This window comes from Lygodium microphyllum, chromosome 3 (genome assembly GCF_053477565.2).
Source record: "Lygodium microphyllum isolate KBCC chromosome 3, Lygodium_microphyllum_v1.1.10, whole genome shotgun sequence".
Lineage (NCBI taxonomy): Eukaryota > Viridiplantae > Streptophyta > Polypodiopsida > Schizaeales > Lygodiaceae > Lygodium > Lygodium microphyllum.
In genome coordinates, this window is record NC_141137.1 from 134000812 (window position 1) to 134026284 (window position 25473).

General features: G+C 41.4%; 1 pseudogene; it reads left to right on the forward strand.

Moving 5' to 3' along the window:
- Nucleotides 1–216: 216 nt before the first annotated feature.
- LOC148038924 (transmembrane 9 superfamily member 12 pseudogene) lies at nt 217–4498 on the forward strand (annotated as a pseudogene).
- The last annotated feature ends 20975 nt before the right edge of the window (nt 4499–25473 follow it).

Below are 25473 nucleotides of genomic sequence, written 5' to 3' on the forward strand. Positions count from 1 at the left end.
AAAGAACTTTGGCAGCTGTAAACAATTATCAAGCCGATATGATGCCTTTGGACATTGGTAGAGGATTACATGCTAATGCACAAAAGTGCAGTTTTCTTTCAGACATGATTCTCTGCAATGCAATTTTGAATATGTACAGCAAGTGTGGAAGCATTGTGAAAGCGGAAGATATGTTTGACGGAATGTCTGCTCGAAATAGCATGTCGTAGGATTACAATGCTTTCAACCTATATAGAGCAGGCGCAGATGACATAGGAACTTTCTGGATGAAAGCTTGTGGTTGGGGATGTTTTCAAAGCTCCACCACATATTGAGCTGCTGCGTATCATGGTTGGGGATGGGGTTTAGATTACTAGAATGGTAGTTGTAACGATCCTCTTTGCAGCATTTGGATTTATGTCTCTTGCTTCAAGAGGAATGCTTCTTTCTGGGATGATTATGCTGTATTTGATTCTTGGAATAGCTGCAGGGTGTGTTGCAGTGCGGTTGTGGAGGACTATGAAAGGAGATACATCTCGCTGGAGATCAATAGCATGGCACGTGGTTTGCTTTTGGGATTTTCATGGCTTTAAACTTTCTTCTCTAGGCTAATAAGAGCACGGGTTCTATTCCCATCTCTCTTTTCTTGAGGCTTCTAGCCCTTTGGTTTTTTATCTCAGTCCTTTTGACCTTACTTGGAGGCTTTATTGGCACAAGAGCAGAGCATGTTTAGTACCCCGTATGCACTAATTAGATTCCAAGGGAAATCCCAAAACAGAAGTACCCTTCATGGCTCTTGTCTCTGTGGTACTCACATACATGCATCTATGCATGGTCTTCACGGCAGCCTCCTCATGGCAGCCTCTTCACGGCAGCCTCCTCACGTCCCTCCTTCACACGACGTAGCACGGCCTCCTTCGTCCCTACCTTCCCCCTAAGAGGGTGTATTTATAGGACAAGGGGGGAGAGGGCTCCCTCCCCCATGTGGCCCCCTTGCATGGTATCCTCCCTTCCACCTCCTTAGTTTCCCCATATAGCCCATCCCCTTCCCTCAGCCACACTTTGGCTAGGGGGAAGGTAAATAATTTTTTTTTGCAATAAACCTATCATTATCCTCTTGACCTACTCCCAAGAGGATGTTTCCTCGTAGGTGATGCGGTTTTTTTGATCCTCTGTCCCGGTTGACCAATGCGGAGTACTCCTTTTCTCGCGTACGGTCATAGATCAACTACCGGAAATGGAGATAATCTTTTCACAAATTTACGGTGTGCAGGAGGTTGATCTAGTAATATTTTTATTCAAATGGAAATATTACAGGCCACATGTCCCAAGTGCGGTGGGACAGGTATCGAAATAAGTTGCAAGGACAGACTGTTCCGCAGAAGGTTTTGAGGCCCTTTTTGTTGATACCGCGTGTTCGTCACATTTTTCGGACCAAGAGTTTTGCAAAGTTGACTACATGGCATGTGGAAAATCGATCTGCTGATGGTGTACACCATACACCAGCTGACTCAGAAGCATGGCATCACATTGACGAGACTTTCTGTGACTTTGCAAAGGAGGCGAGAAATCTACGATTCGGTCTTGCCATGGATGGGGTAAATCCTTTTGGTTTACATTCCACCTCCTATAGTGTATGGCCCGTGGTCCTTGCTAACTACAATATACCACCATGGCTTTCCACCAAGAAAGGACACCTTTTGCTCAGCTTGCTTGTGCATGGACAATACAAAGTCAAGAATATGGATGTCTACCTCTCTCCACTGATTGATGAGCTAAAGGAGTTGTGGGAGGGAATTGTAGTGGAGGACATGAGCAAACATATTGGTAGGCGATCCGCTACTATAAGGGCAATTCTTATGTGGACCATGCATGACTTTCCAGGTTATGGAGAATGCTCTGGTCAAGTGTGTTTTCTTATTTTGCTAGTTTTCTTTGAGCAATGTTGGTGTTATGACATGCCTGATTGTACATGTGTGTTCTGCACGGCTAGTCACGTCAGGTTACCATGTATGTCCTCTGTGTGGACCAAGGTTGGATTCTCGTATGTCAAAATCTATGAAGAAGATGGTATTTGAGGGACATCGGGCTTTTTTGCCAGAGAGTCATGTCATGAGAGAAGGATTTCCTGGTTTCCCTCTTGCGAGAATGAACGTACTGAGCTAGTTTGATCACAGGATGGTGGACCAAGACTCGCTTCCCAGTGGAATGCGACGCTTCTCAATTTTCTATGAGCTGAATTAATGGAAAAAAATGAAAATTAACCACCTTTTAGATCCCATGCTTATTTTTAAGAATGTCGATAGCTTGCTATGGGACCACCTCACTAGGCAGCGAGACACACTAGGAGTGAGGATGGATTTGAAAACAGTGGGAAAGATGGAACCGTATTGGCCTATAAGTGGCATCAATGGTCGAGTGCAATTGCTGCGTGCTCCTTGGGTTTTGTTTGGCAATGAAGTGTGATGAGTAAAGGAAAACATCAAGTCCTTTCACACGCCTACTGGCCTAATGTGTTCTCTCAAGACAGCATTCACAAAGGATGACCAACTAATAGGACTCAAATCCCATGATTGGCATAAGATGTGTCAGGTATGTACGGTATGAGGCTGCGTATGGCATGATTCTGCATATTAGATTTTAGAATCTCCATTTGTTTATACACAATATTAATTGCATGGTTTTCTCAGTTCGTATTGCCGATCACAATCGCGGGGTCTCTGACATCGGAGGTACAGACAGCCATTTACAAATTGTCCGAGTTGGTTCAGTTTGTCTCCCAAAAAGAGATTCACACATCATCGATTAAATCTGCGAAATGCATGGCAGTAGAGACTGCTTGTCTATTGGAGAAGTATCTTCCCACTAGCATGCCCACGATACAAACCCATCTTCTAGTGCATATTGTAGATGAATTGTAGGTTGAAGGTCTAGTCCATAGTCAATGGATGTTTTTCCTTGAACGGTTCATGAAGACCTTAAAGGGATTTGTGCAACAACGGGATCATCCTGAGCGTAGCATAGCTGAAGGTTGTTTAGTGTCAGAGGCCTTGGTGTACATTTCTGAGTGGTTGTCCACTGTGGATCAGGACAAAGGCTTGATATGGTCACTTAAGGAGGATGATCGTCTGAATGGAGATGTCCTAGTGGGAAACGAAATAGAGAAGAAGATGGACGCATCCATGGAGTCCAAGGTGAACTGATTTTGTATGCTGCATAGCGCTACGATGGAGAAGTGACTGCAACAATATGAGGATGCTCGAGCTGAGCGAGAGTCTGCAAGATCTTACTTTCAACGAAGTATGCGGCAATGGCCCATTCGATATCCAAAGGGCTTAGAGGAGATGCCTCTACTCATGTTCACTAGATGGCCACATGAGGCCCTAACCAAAGAATCTCAAGATGGAGAGACAGTTACTGAAGAGAAGTGGGACTTCTCACGTGGATGCAATCCCAAGGTATGGATGCAATCCCAAGAAATTACAATCTATACTGCAAAATCGCAACTAATATACTTGTTCTTCTCCCAGTATAAGGTCCATAGTGCAACATGGTCATGTGGATGACATTTCAGAGTAGAGCACATCGACAAGTTATCTCGACAATGGACTGTGGAGTGATGGCAATGTTTGAGTAGGAAAGCCGATGACGTGCCACAGATCCAAACCGTGTAGTTGCAGAGATGGAGTATTTTGGATGTTTACAGAGTATCCTTGCAGTGGACTATCGAAGTTTCTCCGTGACCATATTTGATGTGCAATGGTTCAAGGTTACTCTCGAAGGAGCAGGTGTAACTGTTCGACGAGGGCCAAGTGGCTTTATTGAGATTGACTCAACGAAGAGGTGGACCGATTTGAGTGATATATTTGTTTTGCCAAATCACTATGAGCAGGTAAGAGTCCCTAATACTTGATGCGCTTTAGCAATCTCAAAGTGGACTTTTATACTAATCGTAATATGGATTAGGTTGTCTTTTTCCCTAATCCGCAATAACCTCGATGGTGGTATGTCATTTCCATGACATCTAGGAGTATCCCCGTGTTTGCTAGAACCCCCGTACTGATCATAGAAGAGACACCTTTAATAGCAGCAATGATAGAAGGCATACAAGAAACTAGGATGAACCACCTGGAGGACCAAAACATCTCACCTATGGACATAGAGGAGATAGAGGATGGGTTTTTTAAAAATGAAGCACAGTCCTCATTTTGTGGAGAATTTTGTATAGATCTCCCGGTGTATACTCAGCTATGTCAAGATGATATTGTGGAACCCTAAACAAAAGTGACTCGATCAAAACGTTCCTCCCACTACAGCAATGCCAATTTTTGCAAATCAGTTAGGACAGTTTGTATGTTTTTGGAGTATGGTGTTTTGTATTATCTAATTTTTTTTATTATTTAAAAATGAAGTCTTGATAATTAATTCTTAGTTTATTATTTCTTGCAATTCATTATCTAATATTATTATTTTTCCTTGTATGTGCAGGTTTAGGATATGGGCACAGACGGCAGGATGAGTCACGATTTTATAGATGACGACATTGACGCGATGTTAGCGCGTTTCTCACCGGAGCAGCTAGCACGGGTCAAAGATAGAGCCGATGCACAGCTTTCTCGTTCCACCTCAACACGATTGGCAGACTCTAGACATCGGATGCTTCGGTCTCTAGTGGACGCAGTCGCAGGTCTCGCTTTGCTGCAGAGTCACGTAGTCGAGGAGAAGGCAGCTCCTTTTGTGGGGATACAGATGCAGTCTCTCCCACTCACACTGCCACCAGGGAGTCGACACAGTCGTTCACTGGTGGTGGCGGGCATACATCTACTACTCCCAGTCCTTCACGTGCCCCACCGATCACTCCTAGGGCCGACAAGAAGTACACGAAACCCACTCCTCCAAGTATGTATTTTTGCATCCTTTTTCATAGTAGCACTTATCAATTCAAGTTGTGTTTGACACATTTGTATTAATGTCATGAAAGTACTCGTTTGCAAAATCTTGCGGGTTACTCGTATCTCATAGATAAGGCCTTTGGCCTTTTATACATGAATGATGATGGAAAAGCTGTCATCTCTAGAATGCATGAGTTGTGCTAACAAGTATTTCGCACAACATTACAGACAAGTGGAAGGAGATCCTAGATGCCAGCAAGGAGTACATAATTGATACATTGTATCGAGAGTTCCCTCAGCCCTCTAGCAATGATAGATTTTCGAGAGGGTGGATGATGATGCACATGCGTGACTATCAGTCGCATAGGCGGTCTGATGCACGCGAAGCAGTCAAGCAGGGCAAATCAAAGCCGAAGTGGCTGAATACAGAGGACTGGAGTAATCTCCAAGATGAGGCGACATCCACTCCAGACAAGTGGAAGTAGCAGAAGGACGCAGCAAAGGCATGCTTGGACGCAGGATTGGTGCATCACCTTGGTAGCGGCGGCCACGCAACATTCCTGGTAGATTTCGTAAGTATTAATAGGGTAGAGTACTCTAATTTAATGACATCCATGTTGATGTATATATTTCGAACATGAATCTCAAGTATGTTGTTTTTCAATGTTTGTGTGCCACAGCAAGGTTTTACGAATTGCGACCCGACTCCACTAGAGGTGACATACGGGGAGAAGCATGGCTTGAGTGCCCTAATCGAGAAGCTCTATGCTCGGAGAGGATCGGTAAGTAGTAATAAATATCATTCCTAATTTGAGAAATTTGTCGTTATATGTTAGTTTGTATTTGGTACTCACAATTATATATGTATTTGCTGTTGCAGACTCCCTTCGGTATGCCACTACAATGAGAGGAGTTTTCTGATGTGGATGAGTCATAGAGAGTAGATTAGGCTACATAGGATTACTCCGCATCTTGTATTATGTAAGGCCTTATGGCCTCTATCCTCCATATGTAATAGCTAAGTGTATATGATTCGGACTTCTATATTGTAGCATGACTCCATATTTTCTTTGTCACAGTAGCACTTCTCAATTTAAGTTCTGTTATTTTCTTTATCAATGCAGTGCACATTTGTCTTAATTAATGTCATGAAAGTACTTGTTTGTAAAGTCTTGTCATTATTTGGGATCGATTGTCTAACTTCTTTGACAGCAGGAATTGTCTTTTAGCCATGTGTGGCTCTAACCGTGGCAGGATTGCATCTGCAGCCCTGCCACAAATTTTTTTTTCTGCAACCGTCAGTATTAGCGTCGAAAAATAATTATGCAATCTTCGGTATTAGCGTCCGAAATTCCTCTATAACCGTCGCTATTTTTATCGCTAATTTCTTCGGTAAATAGCGACGCTAATACCGACGAAATTAGAGACACAAAATAGCAAGGCAAATAGTGACGATTTTGTAGCGACGCTAATAGCGACGACGGGGATATTTTTCATATATATATAAAAAACGTCGTTATAAACATTGTTATAGCATGTATATGTTGTAGTGTTCATCTATCCAAGTGGCATCCTCTTCGGGATAATCTTTCCACTAGACGAGGCATTCTCTCAAGGTTCTGGATCTCAATTGTCTCTCCCTAACATCTAAGATCCTGTCAGGCCTTAGTTCAAGGACTCCTTGACTAGGCATTACAATTTGTTGGTCATCAAGTACATGGTTAGGATTAGGTACATACTTCTTCAATAGGCTGATATGGAATACATTGTGAACCTTTAGGTTCTCAGGGAGTTGCAGTTTATAAGCATTACGTCCTAGGTATTTGAGGATCTTGTACGGTCCAGAATACCTTGGACTTAGCTTCTTGCAATCTCCTAAGGATAGGGAACTCTTCTTAGGGCGTACGCGAATGAAGACCCTGTCTCCTTCTTTGAAGACTCTATCTTGACGCTTCAAATCTGCGTATGCCTTCTATCTATCCTTGGCAGCTTGGATGTCCTGTCTTATTGATTTTATTTGGTCATCCATCTCTTCCAACATCTGCCTTGAAGCTTCAACCCTTAAGGTTGGATCTGAGAAGTTTAGGGGACTTCGACAGTCATGACCATACAGTGCTTGGAAAGGGGTCATCATAATGCTTTGTTGGTAAGAAGCATTGTAGGCAAATCATTAGGGCCAAAAACGCTTCAAAAAATGCACTTTTGTTAATCACGGGATTAAGGAAAGGGCCAAAGAGAGTTCGCCACGTGTGCAAGAATATGGTATTCTTGTCTCCTCTTTTTTAGAGATAGTGGAGTCCATTTCATGATTCTCTCTTCTTTTTTAGCCAAAACCCCTAAAGTCTGACATGTTTTGGAGTCCCAAAGACGTTATTTACTTACAAATCTGACAAAATACATGACAGAGATGTGATGAAATTAATAATGAGTTTTTTGAAAGTCGGGAGATCTTTCAATATTTTTTTGGCGCCCAATACATACTCATTTGGGTTCTTGGCGCTACTTTTTAGTTCATTCACCCCTCTTTGAGCTTCTTTCTCTGCGCTTTCATTCTTTCTCTGCGCTTTCATTCTTTTCATGGCTTCCTCCAGGCGCCCTTCTCGTTTAATACACTCTTGCACAGTCTATAGCCAGGGAGTAGATGGAAATTTTGAGCCCAAAACCTTTGCTGTAAATGATTGGGTTACCATGCTGCCATCTTGCAAGGGCTCCCATAAGGTGAAAAGAAGAAAACGAGAAGATATAAAACATCACTGGAAGGGGCGTATCATTGCCTTCAAAATTATGCCCGAAGGCTGGTTTGTCAAGGTGCAACATGTTTACATGGTCAAGGATATGCACTTGCCTCCAAACGAACGTGTTCCCCAACAAACACATTGTAAGTTATAAGTTGAATAACGTATATAATTCTTTTCCATTTATGCAAGTTCTAACAAACGGTTCGTCATTGTAGATATCTTTCTGTCAACAAGTATTGAATGGCAACCTGTGGAAAGCCTAAGTGGGACTTTCCATGCCATTCATAAGGTATTGGCAGACATTATTTATGCCGATCAAACTGTGTCTTTTTATAGTGAATGCAAGGTTTTTATATATTATGCACAGTATGTGGTTCCCTCTAAAGCGGATAGGTATGGGAATATCGAAGATTTGCCATTGCCAAGTCTTTCATCTCTAAATTGGGAGATTCCTGACAAGGTAACAGTGCAGAGTTTCAAATTCAAAATATCTCAGGATATTAAAAAGTCCATGACAGCTGGAAGGATCTCACGAAGAATACGTTTATCATGGTTTGTACCCCTCCATATCTTCGTCGCTTGCTTCAAAACAGCAAATTTACAAAGAACGAAGGTATCCTAGTTAAGTAGAAACTTTTCGGAAGAGGATTTGGACAACACTATAGGGACGCATTGGAAATCTAGAGAGTGCGATCATAAAGGTGATATCTTGAGGTGCAGTGCATGCCCTCAATCCTTGGCTTTGGCTTACAGTATCCCTCGCCAAAATCTTGCTTTGGCCTTTGATTACAGGCGATACAAACAAAGATTGGGTATTTGGGTTCCCTTGGATTCTGATACAGAGAACACAACATATAAACTTGTGGTGCACGTTTTTCTGCATGAAGAAGTAAAGAAGGTGAGTGTTACTTCCAATTGGAGTCTGAAAGATGTGAGGGATACCTTGGAATTGCTAGACAATACATCCCCTAGATATAAGTTCAAAGTGAATGGTGTAACAATTGGTAAAAGAGCCGAGCGCTCTTTCTTTTGTACGAGTTGTTTGTCTCCCACAATTGTGAGTTTGGGACCTTAAGAATGAAAACTTGGCAGGAATTTATCTTAACAGACTGTCCTCAAGATATTTTTTAATGGGAACTTCATAAGCTATCGTGAAGCAAGTCGCCTTTCGAATGTGTATAAATAAAATGTACATTGCATCCGATTTACAAGTGAAAATTTTCATTACACAATGAGGTACAAAAATTGCATGAAAATGTACAAGGCCAAAATAATAAGGCTCGTGTATAAAATGTACATTACATTCGATTTACAAGTGAAAATTTTCATTACACAATGAGGTACAAAAATTGCATAAAAATGTACAAAGCCAAAATAAAATGGCTCGTGTATGCTTATGTTTGCTATTTTCATTCTTTTTCGATTTCTTCAAAGATATTTTTCCTCACAGGGCCTTTCTTTGATTGTTGAAAAATTTTGACCTTTACAGGTAGTCTCCTTTCTTGGGGCTTAAGAGGGGATGGATCAAATTTAAGAGGAGAGAGCACTGGCATTCCTTTTTTCTTAGACTCTGCAGCAGTGGTCCCATTGCCTTTTCCCTTGCCCTTGTCTTTACCATTGCCATTGTCCTTACCCTTTCCCTTGACCTTTCCCTTGCTTGTGCCCTTTGCCATTGAAGTTTTGGGAGGAAGAGGGGAGTCAGGATCATACGGTGTGATTGCTTTGTCTAGAATCAGCTCGATGCATCTCTCCCTTATCCACCAAACATATGATTCAGGATAGTCTCTACACTGTAAGAATAAATGTTATAAGTTAGTGAAAAGACATCATGATAAGGGTTACACAAACATCAAATGAAATAAACTTACATTCACTCCTTCTATTTGTAACAGCTTTGAATCCACTGTTCTGCAAATGTTTGAGATAACTCTCCATCCACAAGAATGCGCATCGCTTTGCAATGGAACTTCTTGTAGAAGAAAAGTATACGGCCTTTGAGGATCAGCAAGATCCTCGTATGTTGTATCCAAAATTGTAGAAACGAGTCTAGCAGCACTGCAAAAGGAAGCTTTGTAAGTTCAAAATATTATTTATAAAAGAAATCAAAGTAAGTAATTTTCTTCCAACATACATTCGTGCTTGACCGTGAACACCGCTGAGAGAATTCATAAAGATAATTTCCCTTGAAAGACAATTAATGTAGATGAGACTCCAATGCCCTCTGCAAATTCATAAAAGAGGTGAGTAGAAGGGTGAAAGCAAATGAACATAAATTCTCCTCTACAGTAAAAGAAAAATACATTTCTACATAAGGGAAAAAGATGTGGTAATTTCTCACACTATCGAAGCTACGAAAAAATGGTGAAATATTAGAACCAGATTTTGCAAAAAGTCCCACAGAGAGAAGTGGATCAACAATGTATATGGTTCTTCGGATATCGAGAGTGAGAGAGGACACCAATGCCCTGCAGATAATAGCAAAAGCTATTCAATACCAATTTCATCCAAAATATAATTGAAAAGACTTAACTTATGCAACAAAAAACCTTACCTTATGCAACAAAATACCACGGAGTCAGATAGTTGGAGATCCCTTTTTTCCAACATGGGCTTGTCCTCGGGAGATATACTAAGATATTCCTCCTCAGATTCCCCAGCAACATTCACAAGAATCTGCCCATACACTTTGCCCATCCTCTCGCTGTTGACGGGAGCAAGTGATGCGGCTTTCCTCTTGTAAACATCGTCTTCAGTTTCAAACACCTCCTGATTTTTTTCACTCAAGAAAGCCTCTTGCTGGGTGGCACCCCTTGTAGGGTAAAGGTCACTAACATCTTCAACATTTAGCTTTTTCTCTTTCCTAGAAAATTTTGGGGGAACGTTAAGGATTTCAAAGGCTTTTTGATCATTGGAAGGCAAGGGCCTCAGGACTTTGTCAAACCTATACCTCACTCTGCTAATGATGCTGAAATCTTTATTCATAAGGGTGATCCTATGAGCATGGGCGGCAGCAATGTAAGCGTCGTTCATGAAATCAATAACAAAATCTTCTGCGGCCTCTTGCAGGGCAAGAATGGCTGAGAGTTGCCACTTCTTATTTAGACCAGAGACAGTTGCCACTTGAGACAATCTATTAGAGATCTCTTTAACCACCCTTATAAAAGCAGCTTTTGGAATGACATGCTGTGTAGCTCTCTGGGCTTTCCTGATCTCACTGAAACATCTTTGCATATAGAAGAACCTGGACTTCCTCCTCCTCTTCTGTGTCTTGGGGTGTTCAGTGGCTTCAGCAGATGTGGGCTCAGGTACCATTGTAGGGAATGAATCTTTCACAGGGTTAGCCTCATCCTTTGCTTCCTCAACTTCAGGTGAAGAAACATTTATGGAAGATGTAAGGACAACACCTGGTGTAGGAGGGATTTCTGTTGTAAAATGCTCTGGAGCCTGTGATGGACCAGCTTCTTCTACCCCCTTAGATTCATCAAATTTTAACTTTCTTCTACCCCCACTGTCCTTCCCATCTATATACACTCTTCTTGCAGTTTGCTTTGTCCTTGCCATCCAGAAAAGGTAAAATAACAACCAGAAGGACAATAACTGAAAGACAAACTGGCGAGGAAAGTGACGAAATGAGCAATTCCGATATGGCGCGATATGAACAAAGCGAGCAGAATGGAACAACGCCCTCGCTCCGTATCGGAGATGAGAAGATGATACGGCGCGATTAGGAGAAAACGACCACCACGTTTGCGCGCCCTCGCTCCGTATCGGAGATCAGAAGACGATACGGCGCGATTAGGAGAAAGCGACTACCACGTTTGCGCGCCCTCGCTCCGTATCGGAGATGAGAAGATGATACGGCGCGATTAGGAAAAACCGAGCTCACCGTTTGCACGCCCTCGCTCCGTATCGGAGATGAGAAGATGATACGGCGCGATTAGGAAAAACCGAGCTCACCGTTTGCACGCCCTCGCTCCGTATCGGAGATAAGAAGATGATACGGCGCGATTAGGAGAAAATGAGCTCACCGTTTGGACACCCTCGCTCCGTATCGGCACACCTCTTTTTGCTAGTGAAGAGCTCGAGAATTGAAAAGTGTACACGTCGGACAAATGACCACTTATATACCCAGGTAAATCATGACACGTGTCCGATACTGATTGTGCCACGTATCTGCATTTATGGTCCGTATGCTACGTGTCAAGTAATGACCGGTCCACTTGTTCGCCACGTGGTTTTCGGCCACGTGTTGCCCAACGGCTACTGCCACGTGTATAACACTAACGGGTACTGCCAGGTGGCATAATCCGCGCCTACATAAGGGTGTGTTTCTTATCTGTATGGCTTTTTTTGGTTTCTAACCTTTGTTTCTATTGCTGATACGGCGCGAGGGCGACTATTGGTTTTCTTCGCTTTCCTCTCTTCGCTTCGTTTTGGAGGTTCTGTAGATCTAGTCTTTTTTCAGCGTTCCTGAAGCTCGTTTGACCACCTTTGTTGTGGCTCTTGCGCTTCTTACTGGGATCACCAATACGGCGCTAGGGGGCCTTTCCGTCTGAATTGTTTCTCCCTTATCGCGCCGTATCGTCAGAAGTTGGAAACATGTCTGAACCCATATAATCAAAGGATTCTTCAGGAACTGGTAAAAGAAGAAGGCTTTCAAAAGGGTCAAGTGCATCAACAGCTGATCAGCCTGTGCATTCTTTTTCCTCTCCATCCTCTGCCACCAGTGTGAGAAAGCCAAGTACATCTCCAGGGAAGTGAACGCCAGTAGTGAGAGGTCAAGGAGTATCAGAGCTCATTGATATCACTCCATCAGAGAGGCTACTTGATTTTATGCTTCAGAATGGAATGGATCTCTCATTCTATGGAGTTGTGAAAAATATTTTTAATCCTGATTGGGAACTTGACAAAGTTCTGAAATCTTGTGAAAAATATATTATGGAGGACTTTTTTGAGTTTGAAACTCTTGCAGGTCCTTCTGTTGAAGTTGGCACAATTGACTATGTCCATATTCCCATTGGGTCAACAGGAAATGAAAAGGCAGTATTTACTAGGAAGTCCAGGGCCCACTCTATGGAGAGGTTTCATTCAACAGACATATTTTGCTGCACTCATTCCAAAAACTACAAGATGATGAGAAAATCTGCTGCTTTTATTATATTCATCCTTGTTAAATACCCTATGAAAGCTGAGGAGCAACAGTTGGAAGGAGCAAAGAGTGCCAGCTTTTGCATGTTGGATGATCTGGTAGATGAAAGGGAAACAGAGGAGGTTATAGATACAGATTTTGAGGCTTCCATTGCTGAGAATTTAGATGTTGCTCACTTCAAAGCTGAGACTATCATTGAGGAGAGCCAAGGAGATACAAATCCTCAACCTGATGAGAGTTCTCACCATATTGTTCCTTCCCTGCCATGTATACCTTTCAAGGACAAGGAGTACATTTTACTATCAGATATTCAAAAACTTTTTAATCTCAGGGAAGATTATTGTCTTGCAATTATTGCAGAGGCATCTGATGCTGCTAATGGGATAATTGACACAGAAAATGAATCAAAGGAAGAGATTCTGAAACTTAATAAAGAAACTCTAGATGATAAGTTTATTGATGCTGGTGAGGCATTCTCTCTTTGTTTTGAAAAGGCCAAAGAAGCTGAAAAGGAGTTGAGTATTACTGATGAGGACTTCGATCGCATTCAAAGCGAGCTCGGCATTTCCAATTTTGGAAGAGAGGAGTCTGAATATGTTAAAGAATTGACTAACACCAATGAGACAGCATCATCAATTAATTTATGGAATTCGTTTAAATTGGAGTACGATGAAAATCAAGTGGTAAGATAATTTTGAATTTGCTTTTACACATTGGTAGGTTTACATTTCATGCTCATTCAGTATGGCTTTTATTTGCAGTTGGAGATTGCCGATACAGATAACTTCTTGGGGCGTGGCAAGGGATCGAGAGCTGCTAGTAACACCACCAAAGACATTGCACTCGGCCACTACTTGGCTAGGATTGACCCTGAATCCTTTTTTGTACTTCATAGTAGTTTCTCAGAGGACGCAGCATGGCCGATACTTTGTATTAAAGCTCTTACAAGGCTTCTAGGTTTCTCAGGATTACAATATAATGCCCACAAAATAATGTTTTTGGAAAAGACTGCAGCAATTAGGATTTTTGGCTACGGTCCAGGTTACTCTGCTTCTAGAGCAGGATACTTTTTGGCGTTTTCATCCTACGCCTTAGTTGCAGACAGAACTGATGTAAAATCTATAGTTGGCTACAAGAGAAAAAAATTTCTACGTTATAGAGGAAAGATTCCTGAGGAGGAAGAGAATGTGAGGGTTTTGGAAAACTAGCTTTGTATATATTCTTTCTTATATATAAAAGTGCGATTGCTCATGTGTCATTGCCGTCTTTTATTTGCATTCTTTGAAGTTGTCGTCGAAAAAACCAGTTGAATAGCTCCTCCAAAGCATTGCTTTTTGTAACTCCTCCCCCATGCCTTGTGCTTCGAAAATAACTTGTGCGTGCTTGATAGTGGGATTTTTCCATGCCTTGGTTGCTATAAGTTGCTAAGGGGCCATGGTCCTCCACAAAGAAAGGTCCATGAATATGAAGAATATGCTGCAATACAAAGTAACACAAATTTTATACCAATTGAAAAACCTGTCAAAATAAGCCGATATTAAATAATTATTACTTTACCAGATAAAAAGTGATATCTTTTTCTCCCCATGCCTCTTTTATCGCCTGAACAAGCTTTGTGATTGATCTTTTGAACTCTTCCGCATATGTATATGTTGTCTTATGTTGCCTGAGGAGTTTCAGAAAAACATCAAGGTGTATCCAGACCTCCATTCTAAGAAACGCAAGCCTCGGCGTGCTTGCAACATTTGTTGTGATCTCACATAGCTCTCTCCAACACTCCCAAGCCGCATTCACCTGCTTTCCTGAATGATTTCCTAAGAATCGTCTAGCTTTTGAGCCTCCCATAGAGACATCGGCCAAGATATCTCTTGTTTTTCCTGAAAGTATTGGATCCTTTCTTAAGTGAACTTGGCCCCCATGAAATCCCATTTTCGATAGCAATGCCTCGCATTTATCAATACACTCATCTGATAAAGATAATGGCTTAATGGAATATACGTAGTCGAGATGCAACCTGAGAAGCTTATCGATTATTCTAATCTCTGCATGCAAAGTACAAATATGAACATTCTTAAGAGAGATGGAAAGAATGGGATCCCAGATGTCTTCTATGTTTTTAAATTTACTCAAATCTATAGAGTCTCTATTTCGGGCTCTTCTTACTGGTCGCAAACTACTCCAATCTTTGGATCCAATACTTTCCATGCAATAAATGCAAGGATATTTTGCATTTGCACCATTACATATTCCAAGCATACATTTGATAGTTTTCAAATTAGCACTCATATGCCATTCCACATTAAATTTACCAACCCCATCAACTACCAACATTTCGCCTTCACTTTGAGACTTAATGATATTTGGAATACCTGTATGGTTGAACAACCATTTCAACGTTTGATGATTTTCAATTGGTACCTGGGCTGCACCAATCCACCAAATCTCCATCTCGGATTGGATCTTATGCAATGGAGCTTTGCCCTCGCCATTGCCATGGTCCAATGCCATGTTCATGAGGCAAATGCTAATTCTTTCCATCTTCTGTCCCTTTTGAATCTCTGCTTCATCCAACTTCAAGGAAAACTTTAGAACACCATAACTTTCTTCTACTGTGATTTTATACATGTGAACCATTGCAATTTGCACCTTTTTTAGATCAACCCATATATTGTTAAACTCATTGTAATAAAAAATTGCCTGTTTTTTTTGTTTTTCATAGGACATAGACCTTTCGATGTGAAAGTAATCTCCAAAAACATGTGGAATCTTGCGATTCATGGAAATTCTTGCAGTGGAAACTGCAAGGGCTCGGGGCAATCCAAATATAGTTACCCTATTGCGTTTAAGATTTTTAAACCATAATCCAGAGATAGCACGGTAACCTTTTCGACTTATACCCACAGTATCGCATGTTTCTACGATTTCATTTGCTTTCACTGTGCCTTTTAAATCCTTCACTAACTCTCTCAGAGTTGGACCTCTCAAATCCACATTTTCTGGTGACTTAAGAATCCTCAAAATGTCTTTCTTATTCATGGTTTCCTTCAAAAGTTTGATTCTTTCCTCATTCTCTCGGATATTTATGCCTAATATGTTAGAGACATATTTCTTTGTAAGATTTAGTCTCCTTTTCTTTGCTCTCTCACACAAGCTGGTTATATTTTTTAACGGTCTCTTCCTCTCTCTAAATCCTACTGGAGTTTCTCTCAAGCGTATTAGCTTATTCTGTAATGAATTATTAACATTTTTCAAAATATCAATCTGACTTGTCAACTCTAAAATTTTTGTTTGTGTAGTTTCTAGTGCTTTTTTCATTTCGTGCACTTGGGCTATATATGTGTAAGATGCAGAGTATAACCTCATACAGTAGCCAAGAATTCCATTATAACCTTCTCCAGCATATCTTATATAGTCATGGACATTCAAAAAAGGAGGTGGTTTACCTGTAGAAGGATCCCTGGGATAGATATTTCCATCCACCCACAAATCTATATGCTTCATTCCTTGTGTTCGCAACCTGTTGGCTTCAATCTCATCTATCAATACTCGATGATGTATACTTCTCCAAGATGTGTAAGTCGGATCTAGCTGAATAGATAGCTTGTATTTACGTGTGCTTGCGCCTGTGTTATTTGAAGTAGTATTGCTAGACATTCTAGCAAATGAACCGAGCAAGAATCTCACAGTGATAGAAAGCAAGTGCAGCAAAAGGAATGGTAAAAGAGAATAGTGTATAGAAAGAAAACGCGGGAGCAAACAAATGCGAAGTTCGTACGAAAATCTCGAAAATACAAAATCTCTCGAGTTCCAAGACAATAAACGGCCAAAAAGGTGACCCCTGACCTGGATTAAAAGATGAGGGCAATTAATGGCCGACCTCTTCAATGAACCAAATATTCTCTCATTAATCACATCTGGACAACCAAATTTAGAGGTTTTATTCTTCCTAAACCTCAACTAATTAGCAACTTAATCACTTTCTTACAAGTGCCATTTTTGAAGCGTTTTTGGCCCTAATGTTCGACCAAAGGAAAGTATTGAATCCACCTCTTCGGCTCATGACAACAGTATGCCCTAAGCATATCCTCGATGACTTGATTTACTCGCTCTATTTGGCCATCCATTTGGGGATGGTAAGTGGTGCTAAAGCAGAGTTGAGTCCCAATAGCTTCAAAGATAGCTCTCCAGAAGTGTGATGTAAAGAGAGAATCACGATCACTAATGATTCTTCTGGGTAACCCATGTAGCTTGAATATCTCCTTGATAAACAATCTTGCAATGTCTGAGGCTTTATAGTTTGTCTTTACTAGAATAAGGTGTGCAACCTTAGTAAGCATGTCAACCACAACCATGATGGAGTTCTATCCTCCCTGAACTTAGGATAGGCCTACAATAAAATCCATACTGATGAATTCCCATTTCATTTGGGGAATGTCAAGCGATTGCAGCTTCCCTGGCATCTTAACATGTTCGGCTTTGATACATTGATAAGACAAACACTTGATGACATATTTGAGAATGTCACCTTTAAGCCTCTCCCAATGGTATCTCTTCCTAACTGCATTAAGAGTCTTGGCATAGCCAGGATGTTCTGCGAAAGGGGAATCGTGAGCTTCCCATAATATCTTCTGCTTAAGTGACTGGCTTGCTAGTATACATAGCCTTGTTCTATAGTAGGCAAGCCCACTATTAATAGAGAATCCATGATACTTAGCCTGCAGCTTTTGATCTTGATCTTTGATAGAGATTTTCCTTAGTATCTTTTGATAGGCTGGATCATGGCATGCATCCTCTCTAGCTAACTCAAGTATTGGGTTGTTTGGCATAGATACTTTTGTAGCTAGGGATCTAGCTGTTGATGGGTTTTGCAATATTAGGAAATTAAGGAATGCCTTGCAACTAAGTGCATCGGCAACTACATTATCTTTCCCTGGTCGGTACTTGATTTCAGAGTCATACTCATCCAGTACTTCAATCCACCGATGTTGCCTCATGTTGAGCTCGTTCTGGATAAAGATCCACTTGAGACTCTTATGATCAGTTACTAGGGTAAACTTATTACCCAATAGGTAGTGTCTCCAAAGCTTTAGAGCATGGATGAAAGCTAGCAATTCCAGATCATACATAGCATAATTCTTTTCATGACTCTTCAATTTCCTTGAAGAGTATGCTACAGGATGACCTTCCTGCATGAGCACACAACCTAAGGCAAGTGTGTTAGCATCAGTTACTACCTCGAACTCCATATTGATGTCTGGAAGTTTTAGGATAGGTGTTGATACCAAACTTTTCTTCAATCTGTCGAAGCTATTTTGTTCAGGAGTTGACCATGCAATGGCTATTTGCTTCTTCAGTAAGTCCGTCAGAGGTGCTGCAATCAAAGCATAGTTTTTTATGAAGACCCTATACCATCCTGTCAATCCAAGAAACCTGCGTATTTCTTTGACAGATGTTGGTATTGGCCATTCTAGCACATCTCTGTGGGTCCACTGAGATTCCATCTGCTGGTATTTCTTTGACAGATGTTGGTATTGGCCATTCTAACACATCTCTGACCTTGGCTGGGTCCACTGAGATTCCATCTGCTGATACTATGAATCCCAGATATTCAATCTGATGCTTGAAGAACCCACACTTCTTCATCTTAGCATACAGCTTATGCATCCTCATTGTCTCAAGGACAATCCGAAGTTGGGATTGATGATCTTCTTCCTATTTGGAATAGACTAAAGTTTCGTCAAAGAAGACAAGCACAAAATCAACAAGATATGGCCTAAAGATATCCTGCATTAACCTGTTGAAGGTGGCATGTGCATTCGTAAGTCCGAATGACATAACTAGGAACTTAAAGTGCCCATATCTTGTGTTGAAGGCCATCTTGGGGATATCTTCTTCCTTGATCCTTATATGATAGTAACCCGACCTGAGATCAATCTTGGAGAAGATCTTTGCACCTTGAAGACGATCAAGAAGCTCATCTATTCTAGGAATAGGGTACTTGTTCTTGACCGTTGATTGATTCAACCCTCAGTAATCAATACATAGTCGAAGTGTTCCATCTTTCTTTTTCTGGAACAGTACTGGAGCTCCCCATGATGAGCTGCTAGGACAGACGTAGCCCTGATCTAGCAGTTGCTTGAGTTGTTCCTTCAGCTCAATTGCTTCTGGTATGGACATCCTATAAGGTCTCTTTGCGATTGGCGCAGCTCCTGGTACTAACTTAATCTCATGATCCACTTCTCTTTGAGTCAGGAGTTCTGTCAACTCTTCAGGGAATACGTCCGCGTATTCCTCTAGCCAAGAAGGCCCTTCACTAGACTCTTGCTTCTGATCTAACTTGTTGAGCTTAATTAAGTAGATAGGTAATCCTTTCTTGACTCCTTTCATGATCCGAGATACTTTGGCCAATTGGATTCTTGGCACTCCAACCTCACCTTGAGTTATGACTAATTCCCTTTCAGAGTTTCGAAAGGAAACTTGGCCCTTTCCACAATGAATGTGGGCGCCGTTAGGCTTAAGCCAATCCATTCCGAGTAGACACTCATGGATACCTAAATTCATGAATCTGAATTTGACTGAAGTCTTCTTTCCTCCCAGAAAGAATTCCACCTTAGTAGTTTGCCTGGTACAAGTAACCTCCCAACCATTTGCTAATTCCACAAGCAAGGTAGGTGCTTCTACTGTGGCTATTCCTAATCTTTTTGCACATGCTGGTGAGATAAAGGCATGTATACTGCCACAATCAATCAAGGTCTTGAAACGTTTATCTTGATAGTCCGATAGTGTCTGAATCACTGGTGATTGGACCCTTTCTTCTGTAAAGCGACATGGACTGTCACTCTTTCAAACTCTGCTTCCATGGTCGAATCTTGTTCTTCTTCTTTTTCGCACATTTTCCTATTGGCAACATAGGCGGTTCTTCCTCCATCTCGGGTAGCGGCTCCTTGACCATGGCCCGTTCCTTGGAAAGGTGTTTGGCGATGTCCTCCACCAAGCTTGGGACATTGCCTCTTGAAGTACCGAGTTCGTTGCAGTGGAAACAACGGAGGTTTCGGCCATTGCTTTGAGTAGGAACAAAGTTGTTGATGTTATTAGTCCTTGCTTTCTTTCTTTTTTCCTGATTATGACCTTGAACTCTCTTTATTTGAGGCCTGAATGCTCCTCTATTTGGGTCATTATAAGACCAAGTTTTGTTGCCTCTTGGTCTAGCCTGCACCTCCTGAATTATAGGGGCAGCTCGAATGAGTGCACCTTGAAGATCTGAGGACGCATAGATTCGAGATGGGTATTTACTGGCGGGTTTAAACCAACACAAAATTTGGACACCTGCTGTGTCATGTCCATCTGTGGCGCATACTTAAGAAGTGAGAGGAATTTAGAGTAGTATGTATCAAGAGTGAGCCCCAGTTGTTTTAGCTCATAGAACTCATTCATTTTCTGCGTGCAATATACAGGTGGTAAGTATCTTCCTTGCACGGCTTTCTTCAGCTTCTCCTAGGTAACGTCGGATCCTTCCGCGATCCCTTGATCCCTACACCATTGCTTCCACCAAAGCCTGGCTCCGCCGGTGAGCTTCAGCTTAGCGAGTATAGCCTGATTAGCGGGTGCAGTATTGGCTGCTTCAAAGTAATCCTCCATGGATTCAATCCAAATTTCAGCATTAACTTGGACAGACCTGCCTCTCCCGTCAAATTCGGGCGGCTTAATCTGCTTGAGAAGAAACTTCTTCTCTTGGATTACAGTAGTACTTAATGTAGGAGGCAAACTAGGAACTTGTACCTAGGGTTGTGCCTGGATAAAGGTTTCTTAATGTTATTACACAATAATCGTTATTGATTTAGATTACATTTTTAATGCTGCTATCACCCAAGCAATCGAACCACTTAACTTTTTATTAATTCTCATGCACAATCAGACATTGATAAAAATAAGTCTTATTTGTATTTATTTGGGCATAGCCCTTTCGGAATACAACATTTCTTGCAATGATAAGCCAACTATTACATTTATTTTGGGGAGAACAACGTCGTATTACATTTATCTACAGTAACTGTATAATAGTATGGTTTCGGGTCATGGATCTTCAAGAATCGGTAAGTCATTGGAAGTTCAGGGTATTCTTCTCATGGCACCCCAACACTTTAATCCTGTCGGAGGGGATCACATGGGTTACTTCCTCATACACATATGAGCTCATCTCAACCCTTCGACCTCGAATATGTAAAATTGAGTTTACGTGAGCTTCCACAAAAATGAATAGCTTCACGGCTTTCAAGTCTTCCAACCACTTGATCCTTTTTAGGTTGGTTTGTAGATAAGAAAATCGGTGGGCGGCTATATAGTAGATTCTTGAGGCACCCATCCATCTTCGTTCCATGTACAAAGGCGATGGATTATAGATTTGCTCCAGGATGTTCATCATCTCAATCCTTTGTCGATAATGCGGAGAATGCATTGCAGTTATAAACATGACTCAAAATACTAAGAACTTGTTCCACGCTTCGTAATTTTGCAAGACAGTATTGGAAGTAAGAAAATGTTTGGAACATCAACATTTTCTTTACTTCATCTTATTAAGATTAAATAAAAACAATTCCTTGTTGGTTGGCTCTGATACCAACTGTAACATGTCCACTTGTATCTTTAGGACAAGTCTTAGCAGTCCATTGAAAAGGATGTCTAGAAAGCTCTGCCCGACACTCCCATGAAATATTACAGGGTTTGCAATCTAGGGCTTCCCACGTTTACCACGTAGCGGAAGTATTCTAGCCGTTTCCACTTAGGATCGACATGAATTAGGGTTTTCCTTATTGGTCATTTCCTAACGACAATTAGTGTTGGACCCAAGCGAACTACTTTAAGCAGAAATGCTAGGTGCGAAGCGCATTCACGCTGCACTTGGTTCAAGGAGAATGGGAAACGAGAGGGATGCAAGGCCCAACCTCTCTGCCATAAGGCATAGTCCCATTCTGTTCCCCTAAAATAGCGTAAATCGGGATCAATCATAACTCTAGGTCAACGCTTTTGTTATTCATGTTCTTTGACGATCTTCCTGCTGTCCATAGTGATTTGAGAAACGTTTTCGGCCAATCGGGACCACCCATCCGTAGGACGGACCTATGGCCCATCCTCCACACTTTCCTCGGGTTATTTTAGTTATTTAATTACCTAACACATTAGTTGGACATGTATCAATTAGCTTCTTTAATTAGCCTGTTAGGCACTGGTTCTTTCACGTAATCATATCACTTGACATAGAAAAACAATGTCAAACAAGTTTCTTATTAATAGGTTATCATATTTATCTTTGAAATACAAAAAGTGCAGCCTGTAGGCTTATCTAGAATCCGCCCGAAGGCTATCCAGCAATTCACAGGGATCACTAATCCAATTTTTCGCCCGTAGACTAGTATGCGGGCCTCGAGATCCAATCTCGAGTCACGTTAGCCTCTTGTGCAGGTCCCAGAAGGCAAGGGATTTATGGCTAGAGCCCCCCTGGCACCCAAGCGTCCTCTTACTCCAAGTAGCACGCTCAACGGAGAGACCTCTCGCAGTAGGTTCAGTCCACTTTCTCGGCGCAGTTAACAACCCCCTTGGTTAGGGTCAGGCAGGCAATCGGGGGTAACTGAAGCTGCCTCTCCCTTTAGGCCTTCAACCTGAAGTATTAGATATCCATTTATCTTTTAATTCATTGATCAAACACAACAAGATATAGGCCTTATAACGATGTTTGAAGCGACAAAAATACAAACAACAAAATTTGCCCCCGTCGTCGCAAAAAGCGTTGTTATTAACGACACCATAGAAACGTCGGTATTGGCGTCACTATCAGGGTCGCTATTGGCGTCGCTATCAGTGTCACATTTGTGAGCGACACCAATAACGATGTTTTGCGACGCGCATAGTGACGACAATAGCGACACGAGCAGTAAAATTTGTTACGCTAATAGCGACGATAACAGGGATTTAAAAAAAATTGTGGTGGCAGGGCAGCAAGCTGCCGTGCCACATATAGCACTGTGTGTTGTATGAGAGCCATACAAATTAGTTTCTATACTACTGTATACAAAGCGCTTGCAAAAAAAAAAGAATGTATACTGAAATCATAAAACTGATACATGAAATAAATACATGATCGCATAAAAAGTGATTCGTACAATTATGACAGGATATCACTAATACATAGAAAATGTCTACATAAATCAGGCGACTAAAAAATAAAGGTGTCTGAGCTCCAAGGATCGAAGGGTGAGCTACAAATCCTCGTCCCCCGAAATCTCGTTCCGTTTGCAGAGCATGGAATGGAATTTGCAGAAAAAGAAATAACATATCAATCCAACATACAATAATGCATTCAAATATCTCATGGTAACTACGGACAAGAAAGATGAGTGACTTACAGGGCCACCGTGTCTATACAATCGGTCGATCAATGCATTGAGACCATGCCTCTCTGCATATCGAATCTCAAGGCCTATCCGATGGGACCTAAAACAGGCCGGCACTGGCTCATGCACTAGCCAGACCTCTATCATGCACTAGCTGAACCTCTATCATGCGCTCAACAACCCCACGGCCTCGCGGCCAGGAGCGTGGATGACACATACATCATCTTCCTAAACATCTTGCGTTTGTATTATATCTTTAGTCCAACTCTAACCCAATGAACACTCCTCAGAGGGAGTCCCAACACATTGCCAAATAGCACGAAGTACAAACATAGGAGATCCTCCCACGGCTGATTGCCGCTACCTCACTGCGACTCTCCTATATCTTTGGGATTGGCCCCTCGATGCGTCGCTAAACATATATAACATTTCGCACATATTTCCACTCAAGGTACCAATTGATCATATCCAAGAATGTACCATACCTCACTTTCTTTCCCCTAGGACCCAATGCCTAGCCTACAGCTTGGGCAACCTTAATCACTCAACATTGGTCATGTTCCTCTAGAAAGCAATTGCCATGCATCCAAGAGGTATTGTCTGATACCTTTTAAATTTCTTTATGATTTATACAAATTGTGAATGCCCATGTGCTCAAACAAAGAAAAATTAGCATGGTGCACATGTGGAAAACATTTCTTTCAACGATTTTGACTATCGCTCGTATGCGACGTTGCATGAACCTAGCACCGAGAAACCCTCGTGCTACTAGGTCCTTAATCTTTAAATATCGACCAACCTAAATGGTATGCATAAAAATCAGCAAGCTTTTCATCATTTCATTCAGCATTTAAAGACCTTTTATACACTCTACCCCCTCACCCGTTTAGGTTATGCATGGTGCATAGATTTAGCGTTTATTTTTCACATTTTTATTGTATGAAAAGCAATAAAAACTCACTAAAACATAAAGGTAGGGCTTAACTGAGGCTAATCCTCATACTTCAAACCCCCCATACATCCACAAACATGGTTCTTATTTTTCCTTAATTTTCGGCACTCAAAATCTATTTTTCCCTTATTTTTCTCCATTTTATCTATTTTTCTTGTGTTTTTAACGATATTAAATAACTGAAAATGCAAAGTGAGTTGTGGGCTGTGGTCCTTAGGTTTATTTGTATCAAAACCACAAATTTAGTTGGTGTGTCTTATTATATTTTTCATTTATATATCAAAAACACCCAATTTTCCCATATTTCACGTGTTTTACGGGTTTTACACTATTAATTTCAATCACAACCCTTATGATTTTCTGATTTTCTGAGCATAAACTAATCAAACTCATAGCAAACAACATCTTAATGCATAATCATCCCATGGGAACAAATATTCATAAAGCAATTTGCATAAAACATCAATTTCCTTTGTAAAAATGAGAGTACCATTCTTTGTGGGTTGTGGGTTTTTATTTGTCATATCTCAAGATTGATTTCCAGCCACCATTAATGCTCATGACAGTCCACAATCAGCAATCTTCATTCCTCTTGAACCACGGAGCAATCCGGTCTTCATTGGACAAGCATCCGTCATCCATTCTTCTTCTTCTTCTTCACCACATGAATCTACCTTTAGGGGAGAGAGAGGGAGGAGAGAGAAAGACTGAAATCAGAGATCTTCATATAGACCACCATCGGAGGAGTGAAGCACGGCGATATGACCAGCAGGCAAAGGGGAAGCAAGGCCCAATGTCCGATCTAGTGGTTGTTCACAGCCAACCATCTCCATGATCAAGAGATGAGGCGCAAATTTCGGTGCCAGAGAGATCACACCTCCATGCTTCTCCCCACGTTTTTTTTACCATGCCACATTTCATGTGGTATAAGTTGTCCCAACTCCCCAAGGATCATGCCCACTTGGCCAAACTTTGGTCCACCTTTTCAAATCTTACCCGATTCTTGGCTCCTTCCCCGTCCGGACTCTGAATTGAGCTCTGAAAAATCCTGGGCGTCTGGCTTGACATCCCACATTGGCCAGTAACTCTTGTTAACCCACACGACAGTTTAAAAAATTATGAAAAATCAACAAGTGTCGCTCGTGCGCCTTTAAAGCACTTTGCCGCTTAAAATCGTCCTAGATCGAGACATCGCCTTCGACGTTGAATAATTTTTCCTTGATATTCATAATTTTTAGCTATTTTTAAGCACTTCTTGGTATCAAAATTCTGCTCTCACTATCAGATCGCGATTTGTAATGGAGTGTTGCAAAGAAAACAAAATGCTGACTGTTAGAAACATGATTGTCAGTACAAAGAATATTTTAAAAAAACA